At 29.7% G+C, this 11,111-nt stretch overlaps 1 pseudogene; it reads left to right on the top strand.

Annotated features, from left to right (window-relative positions):
- Nucleotides 1-5,191: 5,191 nt before the first annotated feature.
- Nucleotides 5,192-7,386, top strand: LOC100811196 (P34 probable thiol protease-like; annotated as a pseudogene).
- The last annotated feature ends 3,725 nt before the right edge of the window (nt 7,387-11,111 follow it).

Here is an 11,111-nt window from a genome sequence, read left to right as displayed (position 1 = left end):
GGTATAATATATAAAATTAAATTATATTTTCATATAAATTATAATATATATACTATCTTATGTATTTTGATCGGGTGAGTTAAAACTTATTTTATGTAGTAAAGATATAATATAAATTTTATCTTTAGTATATATTTTTATATAAATTATAATTTCATAAAATAACAGTATTTTATCATTTTTTAAAATATTCATATATGTGATTTAATGAAAATATTTATTTTACCTATATTAAGGTATTCTTATTATTTATTATAATAGTATTTTTTTTGTTTATATTTAACTTTATTTAATTAGGTATGTATTTTTTTAAAAAATTAAATTATATAGTAAAGATATGTAATTAAATAAAATAACAATACTTTATTTTTTAAAAATATTTATGTATGTGATTTATTGACAGTATTATTTTATCTATATTATAATAAATAATATGAATATCTTAATGTAAATAAAAAAATATTATCAATAAATCGCAAGCATTATTTTAAAAATAAAATAATATATAAAATAAAAATAAAACTTATATAAATATACATATTCTAATTTATATGAAAATAAATTTAATTTTATATATTATATTTTAAAAAATAATATATAATATTATAAAATATAATAAATAAAAAATAATAAAATTTTAATTTTGAACTATTTTCACATTAAACTTATATTAATATTATATTTTACATTAAATATTTAAATATACATTTGAATATAGTGATAAAAAAATGTCCTTTTCACTTGAAGGATTATGATTCTACTTTTTTTCCTCAATCATTTCTAAAGTTTTTTTTTTAAGTATTGATAAACTTTTTAGTCTAATCAACATTTAAAATTTAATAGTTATTTTTTTAATTCAAATACAGGGAAAATTTAAATAATAAATTAAAAAATAAAGGGACGAATTTGATGAAATAGATAAAATACACAAACTAATTTTATAATTAAGCAATATTTAACAATGCAGGAGGGTTTGAGAGTAGAATTGGATGGCTCACCCACCCCACAATCTTATCCGAGCAACGTGCGTTTCGCATAAGATAGAGAAGACGACCAAAAACTCTGATCTCATTTGGTTGGTTGGACTGTGATATTAATTTCCAAATTCGGAATAAAAAAATAAAATGAAGAAAAACAGCTTAATTAGTTCTTTTGGGGCACGTGTAGATAAGCCTCCTGTGAACAGAAGAAGAAAATCAGAGATAAAAAAATGGTTTGTTTTTTTATAAGAAAAATTAACTTATATTTTAATTTTTATAGATTTATTTCGCTAATTTCTCTAAAAATTTGATATGTATAAATTAATTTTAATTTACGAAAAAGTTAATTTATTGTGTTTTCTTATAAATATTATCTGAAGAAAATAATAGTTTTATATTTTATTTTATTTTATTTTCTTACTCGTTTGGTCCCTACCTATAACAAGGTACACGTTCTTTATTTGGGGTTAACAGCTGCAATTTTCTATTTATTATTTTATGTATGGCATTTACTTGATAAGTCTTACGTATTGGATATGCACGTGGCCATCAAAGTATTGGATTGAAAATTTTGTGGGAAAAAAAAAATGCTAATATACTTTGAAAGAAAAGAAAATAATTGCATTTTGAGTTGTTGCATGTCTCATTGCGTCTTTTGGCAAACGGCCTCCAACTAAAATACTAGTAACAAATAGCACGGCTGAAAGCTTATCATCAAAACAAGTTACGCTGATGTACCTACTTTGAAAACATCTTACTTCACATCAAATTATAATTTATAGGACAAAACAAATAAATATTTTAAAATATTCAAAGTACTAAAAGTCATTATTATTATTATTTTATCAAGTATAGAGTAAAGACTCTCGCATAACGCGTGGGTTCTATTTAAATATAGTTATACGAGGTAGCTATTTCCGTAGACCTAGCATGGTACCGCTTCTGATGTAGACCTGACGGTTCTCAGGACCGCTGCAGTAATGTTTTTTTTTTTTTTTTTTTACAGGAGCAGAAATTGTATTTTAACAGTTTTAGAACAATCTGTTTAAACCTCTCCATAAAAAAGAACAATTTGTTTACTTTTTTTTAATTAAAGTTTTAAGTAGATAGAATTTGTTTTTTTTAAATAAAAAATATTTTTATTACAAAACAATTTAAATAACACAAAAAGCAAAATATTTCCAATTTTATTATTTTAATAAACTTAAACAAATGAACCTAAACTGAATTTGCTAAAACTAACAATCATTTGCACTTTCAAATAACTGAAGCCTCTCCTGAAATACGGTTTGTTATGTAGGAGTGACATAAGAGAAGTAGAGAAAATGGAGTGAAAATAGATGATAAATAAAAAGATAGTGTATTTAGTAGAGTGAAAATAAAGGATGAAAGAAATAAAAACGTGATCTCTTCAAATTGGACCAAAAATTGTGTAATATACTGTTTAATTTTAGTCACTAATAATCAATTATCAACGGTTCGTAATTGATAATGAAACATTTTTTTAATGGTGAGATCATTTGTTTTCCAATGATAGTCTATTATGAATGGTTTTTTTCTTTTTTCTTTTGGTAATGGTGAAAAGAAACAACAAAGACAAACTGATGAGGGGCTGTTCTCCAAAGCAGGTCTGAGGCGTGGTCTCTAATTGATGATCCCCAGCAGCCAGTTAGAAGGTTTCTGATAATTTTTAAATAATTGTATTTTGATAGAAAATAAGGTAAATTTATCTTTAAAAATAATTATTTAACAGTTATTTGCGCTTAAATATTAAAAAATTGATGTTTTGTTGAATTTTGACTGTAGATATAAAAACTAAAGGTGCTAAAAGCAAAAAGTGGAAAATAATGAAGCAAAAAAGAAGAAATCAGAAAAAGTTCAGCCCAATACGTGCGCTTAACGCCCGTCACGCGCTAAGCGGGCCAAGAAGCACAAGCGCTAAGTTAGGCGTTAAGCTCGATAGTTGTCATGTGCGCTGAGCACGCAACACGCGTTAAGCGCGTATAACTGAAATAGAACGCGCTAAGCCTGCAACACGCGTGCTAAGCCCGCGATCTGACAGAAGCACGCGCTAAGCCTGCAACACGCGTACTAAGCGCGCGATCTACACGCGCTGAGCGAGGGGGTGTCGCGCTGAGCGCGCCTACGAAGACCTAAAGCCCACTTCAGCAGCTATATAATAGAGAGTCAGTCCAAGGGAGAAAAAAGAACACACCACGACAGAATCCCCTCTCCTAGGGGTTTCATTTACTCTTTCTCTTTCTTTTACCCCATTCTCATTGTAAAGCCCTCAATGATCATGAGTGACTAAACCCTTAGTTAGGACCTGACAGGCCTAGAAGCCAATGCGATATATGATGTACTCTTCACTATTTATCAATGCAATACCAGGTTTTTCTTTCTTATTTTCTTTTCTATTTTTATCTTGCATATTCATCTTTATATTCTGTTAGGGGTTAGATGCTCGGGAGATGATAACTTGTAAATAAGATTTAAAGAAGATTTACATGCATTAATTTTAGGGGTGAGATGCTCGGGAGATGATAACTTCTAATAGAACAAGAAGAAAATATATCATAATAAAATAAAATCATTGCTAGGCATAGAGTGATTGCATTATGCTCATGCGTCAAAGCAAACAATTAGAATTAGAACTTCATGCATTTTATCTATTGAGTCTTTGCAAAGGCATTTGGGAGATAGGTAGGTAAAATATGCTTGTCATCATGAGACATCAGAGGCAAGTAAATGAATAGATGTAGGTAGGATAGAATTACTTGAATTGGTAAAGAAAAAATCATAAACTCATACATCCTAGGCAGATAAGGCAAGTCAGTTTCCAAACACTATTTTATCTTTTCCTTTATCTTCTAATTTTATCTTTAAATCTTTTATCTTTTCTTTACCTTATCTTCTATCGTTTTCTATTTGTTATTTTAAATTTCTTATCTCTTGCTTGTAAATTAGGTTTGCATTAGTCTGAATACAAACAAAGTCCCGATGGATTCAACACTCGAACTTTCGAGTACTTTACTACTTGTGACAATTTGATGCACTTGCCAACGAGGCAGCAGTCTCCTACTCTATTATGAATGGTTTATAATCAATTACCAATTTTTCATAATTAATTATCAGTGTTTCATAATTGATTATTTAACTTTAAAATTTATTAAAAATGTTTTTTACTTCTCTTTTCCTTATCTTCAATTAAATCTCTTTATTTTTATTCTATTTCTTATTCGTTTTCATTTATTTCTTACCAAACTTTTTTTGTGAATTTCTTGCCAAACACATTGTAAACGTTGTACACACTTAGGGGTGGAAATAAGTTAGGCCGGCCTACAGGGGCCTACGATCTGACCTACATAAAGTCTGGTCTGAACTAACCTATTTAATTAAAAGGTTAGGCTTAGGCTTTTTTAAAAGCCTATTAAATTAAATAGACCAGGCTTAGACTTATTAAAAAGTCTCATAGCCCGACCTATATATATATATATATATATATATATATATATATATATATATATATATATATATATATATATTATTTTTTGGGTACCAATGTATAATATTATTTTTTGGATACAATTAATTTTTTTTTGAAATTATCAAACTTTGATTACACATTACTGTTCCATAACTTTTATTCCTATAATCAAGGACTTTAATTACAATTTAAGTGTGAGTCATGTACTCTTTTATATTCTTCATTATTTTGATTGAGTTTCCTTTTTTTTTTTTAACTTTCCTATTACGTCCCTACTTCATAAAATATTAAATATTTATTGTGAAGAAAGCTTTTAAAAAGGCTATCAAGCCAAACTTTTAAAAAGGTCAGACCGAGTCAAAATAAAAGCCTTTAATAGGCTATAAGCGAGACTCAGGTCTCAAAGATTTCATCGTAGACTTGACCTATTCTCACCCCTATACACACTAAGGATAGACTACATTTCTTTTTAATCCTAAAAATTGAAGTGTCACGATGTTTAAATAAGCCACGTATCCTACTCAAATTTAGACCCATTTAACAGATAGATTACACGTTTAACTTCACGTCTAATAGTAAAAAATTGTTGAAGCAATAATTGCCGGCTTCAATAAAGACGTGATTTTTCACGTCAAATGTTTCATTGAAATGGTTTCCACACAAGCTGTAACCACTATATATATGAGGTGGTGCAAAGACTTTAATTAACAAATATATCATAAAAAAGTTCCACCAAGTTATGGGTTTCCTTGTGTTGCTTCTTATCTCCCTCTTAGGTCTCTCTTCTAGTTCCAGCATATCAACTCATCGCTCCATATTGGACCTTGACCTATCCAAGTTTACCACACAGAAACAGGTGTCTTCACTGTTCCAACTATGGAAGAGTGAGCATGGACGTGTCTACCATAACCACGAAGAAGAGGCAAAGAGACTTGAGATTTTCAAGAATAACTTGAACTATATCAGGGACATGAATGCAAACAGAAAATCACCCCATTCTCATCGTTTAGGATTGAACAAGTTTGCTGACATCACTCCTCAAGAGTTCAGCAAAAAGTACTTACAAGCTCCCAAGGATGTGTCGCAGCAAATCAAAATGGCCAACAAGAAAATGAAGAAGGAACAACATTCTTGTGACCATCCACCTGCATCATGGGATTGGAGGTAAAAAGGTGTCATCACCCAAGTAAAGTACCAAGGGGACTGTGGTATGTGATGTTACTATGTTAGTAATAAAGTTAATTTTTTTTCCTTCTAATTTAGTATTTTATTTTTTATTTTTGTTTTTATTATTATTTTTAGTTTTTACAAAATATATTTATTTTTGTTTTTTTTTTATTTTTAAAGTATTTTAAATAATATTTTTTTACTGTTTAAGGTATCATTTAAAATGTGTTAAGGATGTACAAAAAATAAAAAGATACTATAGGGAAAAAAGTATTTAAACCTAATAATAAATAGCTAGTAACACTAATTAACTTCTTTTGTATATTATTTGTAAATGATTTGTGGAGTGTGAAAACCATTTTGATATATAGGAAATGGTTGGGCATTTTCTGCCACGGGAGCTATTGAAGCAAAAAATGCAATAGTGACAGGAAACCTTGTTAGCCTTTCTGAACAAGAAATCACAGATTGTGTCTATAAAGCCAACAGTTGTAACGGTGGATATCACTTTCATGCATTTGAATGGGTTATAGAAAATCGTGGAATTGCCACTGAAGTTGACTATCCTTACACAGCTGAAGATCATGGTACATGCAAAGCCAATAAGGTATGTGAATATGTGATTTCATTCCCTCGATCTGTTACCTTCTTTTGACAACTTTGCTTGTCTACGCATATATTTATAACACATTAATTACTCTTGCCTTTCATCTTTTTTTTTCATTTGTGTACCTTTTTCTGGAAGTAGACACAGAACAGTGTTACAATTGACAATTTTGGAGGTCTAATAATATCAGAACATAGTACACAACCAGAGACAGACAAAGCACTGTTGAGCGCCACCCTTGAGCAACCAATTAGTGTGGCCATGGACGCAAGAGATTTTCATTTCTACACTGGCGTAAGTAATTAATTACAGTAATATATACTTCCTCCTTTCCTTATTATATTTTTTTTCCATAAATTTGTTTTGTTTTTTTATTTATAAGATCTTTTTCTAATTTTTAGATATATTAATTATTTTTTCTCCTAAACATCCTTACTTAATTATTCTTTCTCAAAAAATTAATGAAAAACAATTAAGTAAATAAAAGATAAGAAAAATAATTTTTTTTGGAATAATAGTAAAAATTATTGACATATTTAATAAGATTAACTAAATAATCATTTTTCTTAAGGAACTTATAATTATAATTAGGGATATGATGGAAGAATATTATATAATTGGGGGTTAGTATTATTATTATTCATTGATTTGTGCAGGGAATTTATGATGGAGGAAACTGTTCAAGTCCGTATGGGATCAACCACTTTGTTTTAATAGTGGGTTATGGATCGTTAGATGGTGTAGATTATTGGATAGTAAAAAATTCATTTGGAAAAGATTGGGGAATGGATGGATACATTTGGATCCAAAGAAATATTGCTAATCCAATTGGAGTATGTGCGATTAATTTTTTCGCTTCTTGGCCAATCAAAGAGAAATCAGAAACACTGGTGTCTGCTCGCGTTAAAGCTGATCAAAGAGTGGATTACTCTCCTCTTTGAACCGTGAAGGTGGTCCAGTTAACTATCTAGTGCTTGTTTTCTTAGAGACAAGCATCGTATGCATGATTCTGTGTTACCATGAATCTTCCACGCTGTATTGATGTGGAAGGACAAAAATAAAACACAGAACTAGTTTTTCTTCAAATAATGTGATAGTCAATAATAGAACACAGCCACTGTTGCATGTGTTTTGAGATATATCCACAAATGGATTTTCCTTTGCTTCATGCCTTTCTCTTTAACATGTTTCATCGTTCATAGGTTCTCCAGTACTGTATTTCCTTTTACAGAAAGAAACAAATCTTAAAGAAAGAAAGAAAACTACAGTTTTATAACCCACAATAAACAAAAGAATACAAAGTTTTAATTTGAAAAATATTGTTATTTGGTCAATAAATCTAGAAAACAGATAGAATACACGTTTAACAAAATATAAATGCATACATGTTATTTTAAAAAAATATATGGTTGTTTAACTTTGAAATAAGCTGATAAAAACGTGTACGCTTTAAATCAACTGTGTACGTAGTAAGCTGCAATTTCACTTGATTTTTACCAAACGACCGGAAACAAGTATGGTTGCAGAGTGAGGCTTTGAAAAGTATCCTACTTCACATCAGATTATATAACCAAAGAAACAAACATTTCAAATTATTCAAGCACTAAATGTCACAAACAGATAGAATATTACACGTTTGACATCAATTGAATGTTTTTAAAATGGCTACATACAAGTTGATTATATTCTATAGAAAATCCACTTTGTATTAGCACAAAAATTACAGAAAGAGACAAATCTTAAAGAAAGAAATAAATCTATCTTCATTTTTATAACCCACAATAATCAGAAGAAAACAAAAAAAGTTTTAATTTAAAAATTAATTCTTGTTATTTTGCTGTGTGACACTCCCTATAGCTAGCTAGCTTGTAGGCCGAATCACAATTATATTAAATACCACAAATGCAAACAAAAAACATATCCTCGTATGTTAGGATAATAAAACATTATTGTATTTTAACAACGTACGTAGGAACTTCATTACCCACTAATTAACCACTATATATACGAGATGGTGCAAGTGACCCTCATAATTAATAAACATTATATGTTAGGTGCCGATACTATGCTAAGCTATACTAAAATTGTTACTGGATAATTCTGTGCCCTTGTTTTATTCATATTTGTAATATTTATACTGAAATACAGATGATGATTGTTGCTGCCAATCATTGGCCAGCTGGTGCAGAGTATTGGAATAACAGAATTTGGTAAATATTCCTAAGTGGTTATAACAGAATGCTGACATGGTGGTGTGGAATCTCTCAGCAATTTGTCAACTCTGTCCTTATCTCCTTCACACATAGTCTCTGAGTGGGTTGGCCTAATGGTTATCCTTTTGGGCCTGTTAACTCGTGCAATATTACTACCATATGGTTTCTTAATTCTCATTTTTAGCAGCAAAATACTTATTATTCATCTACTTTTTCTTCCATCTCTTTTTCACCATATTTTTTCTCTCTTTCTGTCTTTATTTTTTTTATATATATCACATAAATTATCACATCCATTACTTTATCTACATTTTCCTTTGTTTCTATCTCTTTTTCCAACCAAATCCATCTCATTTTGAGGTATACGAATATCATGACTCTTTTTAGTAAGCCTCTTATTCTTATATAAGATTTAAAAATACTCAATAATTTTCATTCTAATGAAAGAGTGCAACTTGAATTCTTAACTTATTTTTATTGAGTCTCATTTTATCTTTTGACTCACGTTCAACAACTCAAATTTTGACTTGGAAATTTATTTTTCCAATGATTAAACAACCTTGTTTGCGATTATTTATACAAACAACTTATATAAGCACTTTAATGAATTCATTAATTTGTTCTAACAGTAATCTCAAGTCGCTTAATTTTAACTTTTAAGAACCAATATAAACAGTTGCATTAGAACTATACTAAGGCTTTGCTTAAAACAGTTTTGTATTTTTAAAATTTGTTTGTCAACTAAATATATTTGATAGTTTTTACAAAAGTTTGAAGATAATCTAATTAACAATAACATGGTTCAATTTTTTTTATTTGGAAATGACTCGTGGAGTGTGAAACCATTTTGGTAGGAAGCGGTTGGGCATTTTCTGCCACGGGAGCCATTGAAGCAAAAAATGCAATAGTGACAGGAGACCTTGTTAGCCTTTCTGAACAAGAAATCGTTGATTGTGTCAATAAGAGCCGCGGTTGTTACGGTGGATATATCACTTTCATGCATACGAATGGGTTATAGAAAATGGTGGGATTGCCACTGAAGTTGATTATCCTTATACAGCTAATAATGGTACCTGCAAAGCCAATAAGGTCTCTCACGATCATTGAATATGTGATTCCATAATTCATTCCCTCTTTCTTTTACCTTCTTTTGACAATAGAACCCATTAATTAATTTACCCTTTTATCTCTTTGTTTTGCATGTGCACCTTTTATGGAGGTAGACACCAAACAAGGTTACAATTGATACTTTTGATGGTCTAATTGTAACACTTTTTATCTCGACATACATATACTTAAAAAAATATATAAGAATTTAAAATTTAATTAAATTAACTTTATTCAAATCACTTAAACAAATTCACGTGGATAAAATTTATTAGAAATATCTCCGACTCAAAATCAGGCCGTCCAAAACTCTAAAGAATGAACTAAAGATTCAACATGTGAAACAAAACGATAAAAACTACATCTCCAAAACTTCATGCAATTAATACAGAACCCTATGGTCCAATGTTACATCCTATGAGAGCATTGTGTTTCAGCATCCTCTAATTAACATGGGGTTATCCATAGTCATTCACCTAACCATTTGCTCTCTCGAACACAAAGTTCGAAATCCTCATAAGATCCAAACACAAATAACATACAGAGAGTGAATTATCACATTCCTAACTAATAGAGAGAAGTGAGATAACATATATATACATATCATATAAATGAAATACATCTTACTTTAACACGACTCATGTCATTCCACCACTTATCGCATAACATCACATCTCAACACTACACGTCTCACACGTTTTTACATCATTTATGTACGATCAAAACACAATACCACTCAACCAATCAATATTGATCAATACACAAGCGTTATGCAACAAATATATTAAGACTCAATCATATATGCAATGTGGTACCATGTTAGTGAAAAACCTTGTTTGGTGCCCAGGAGTACATTACAAGACATATCACATACTAGTAAGTCAAGTTACTCTCACTAGGTAAAATCATAGGGAGACTAGTTAAAGTCACGTTATTTTGTGAGAATGCTCCAATCATGTGGAACTGACACAAGTTTAAAGGATCACTCAAACCGGGTGTATTTACTCCTAAGATCTAGACTCCGAAGAGTTCGTCAGGGCTTCTTCCTCTTGATTCAGGTCCAACCCAGAAAATATTTTAGCACACAAATTTTATCTATGAACTGTATAAAACACATGACTCCTCAATTGTTCTTAAAATAATTTTAACTCTTCATGTCTCAAAGTGATTAAACTCGTCGTGTTTGCACAGTGGATTCCATCACAATACTTGTCATGCATTAACTCCTCATGCATCATATACATGCCAGACAATAATAATATTAATATGTTATGTTTGTATGATTAAACCCCTCAAACAATTTCACATACTCATATCAAAATCAAATGAATCAAAATTATAGGTCAAAAATATGAAAACACTAAGAGCACTCAATTTTATCAACCAATTCACATCAAGACATCGATTGACCCATCAAACATAATAATCTCATAATTATAATTGCAAAGGCAGAATTATAATACAGTAAACATTCCAAAATAAATCTCAATTTGATCCTCTAAGGATTTCTACACATATTAATTTTAACCCTAATTGCAATAAACTCATAT

Source organism: Glycine max, chromosome 8 (genome assembly GCF_000004515.6).
Source record: "Glycine max cultivar Williams 82 chromosome 8, Glycine_max_v4.0, whole genome shotgun sequence".
Classification (NCBI taxonomy): Eukaryota; Viridiplantae; Streptophyta; class Magnoliopsida; order Fabales; family Fabaceae; genus Glycine; species Glycine max.
This window is presented reverse-complemented; position numbering and strand designations above follow the sequence as displayed.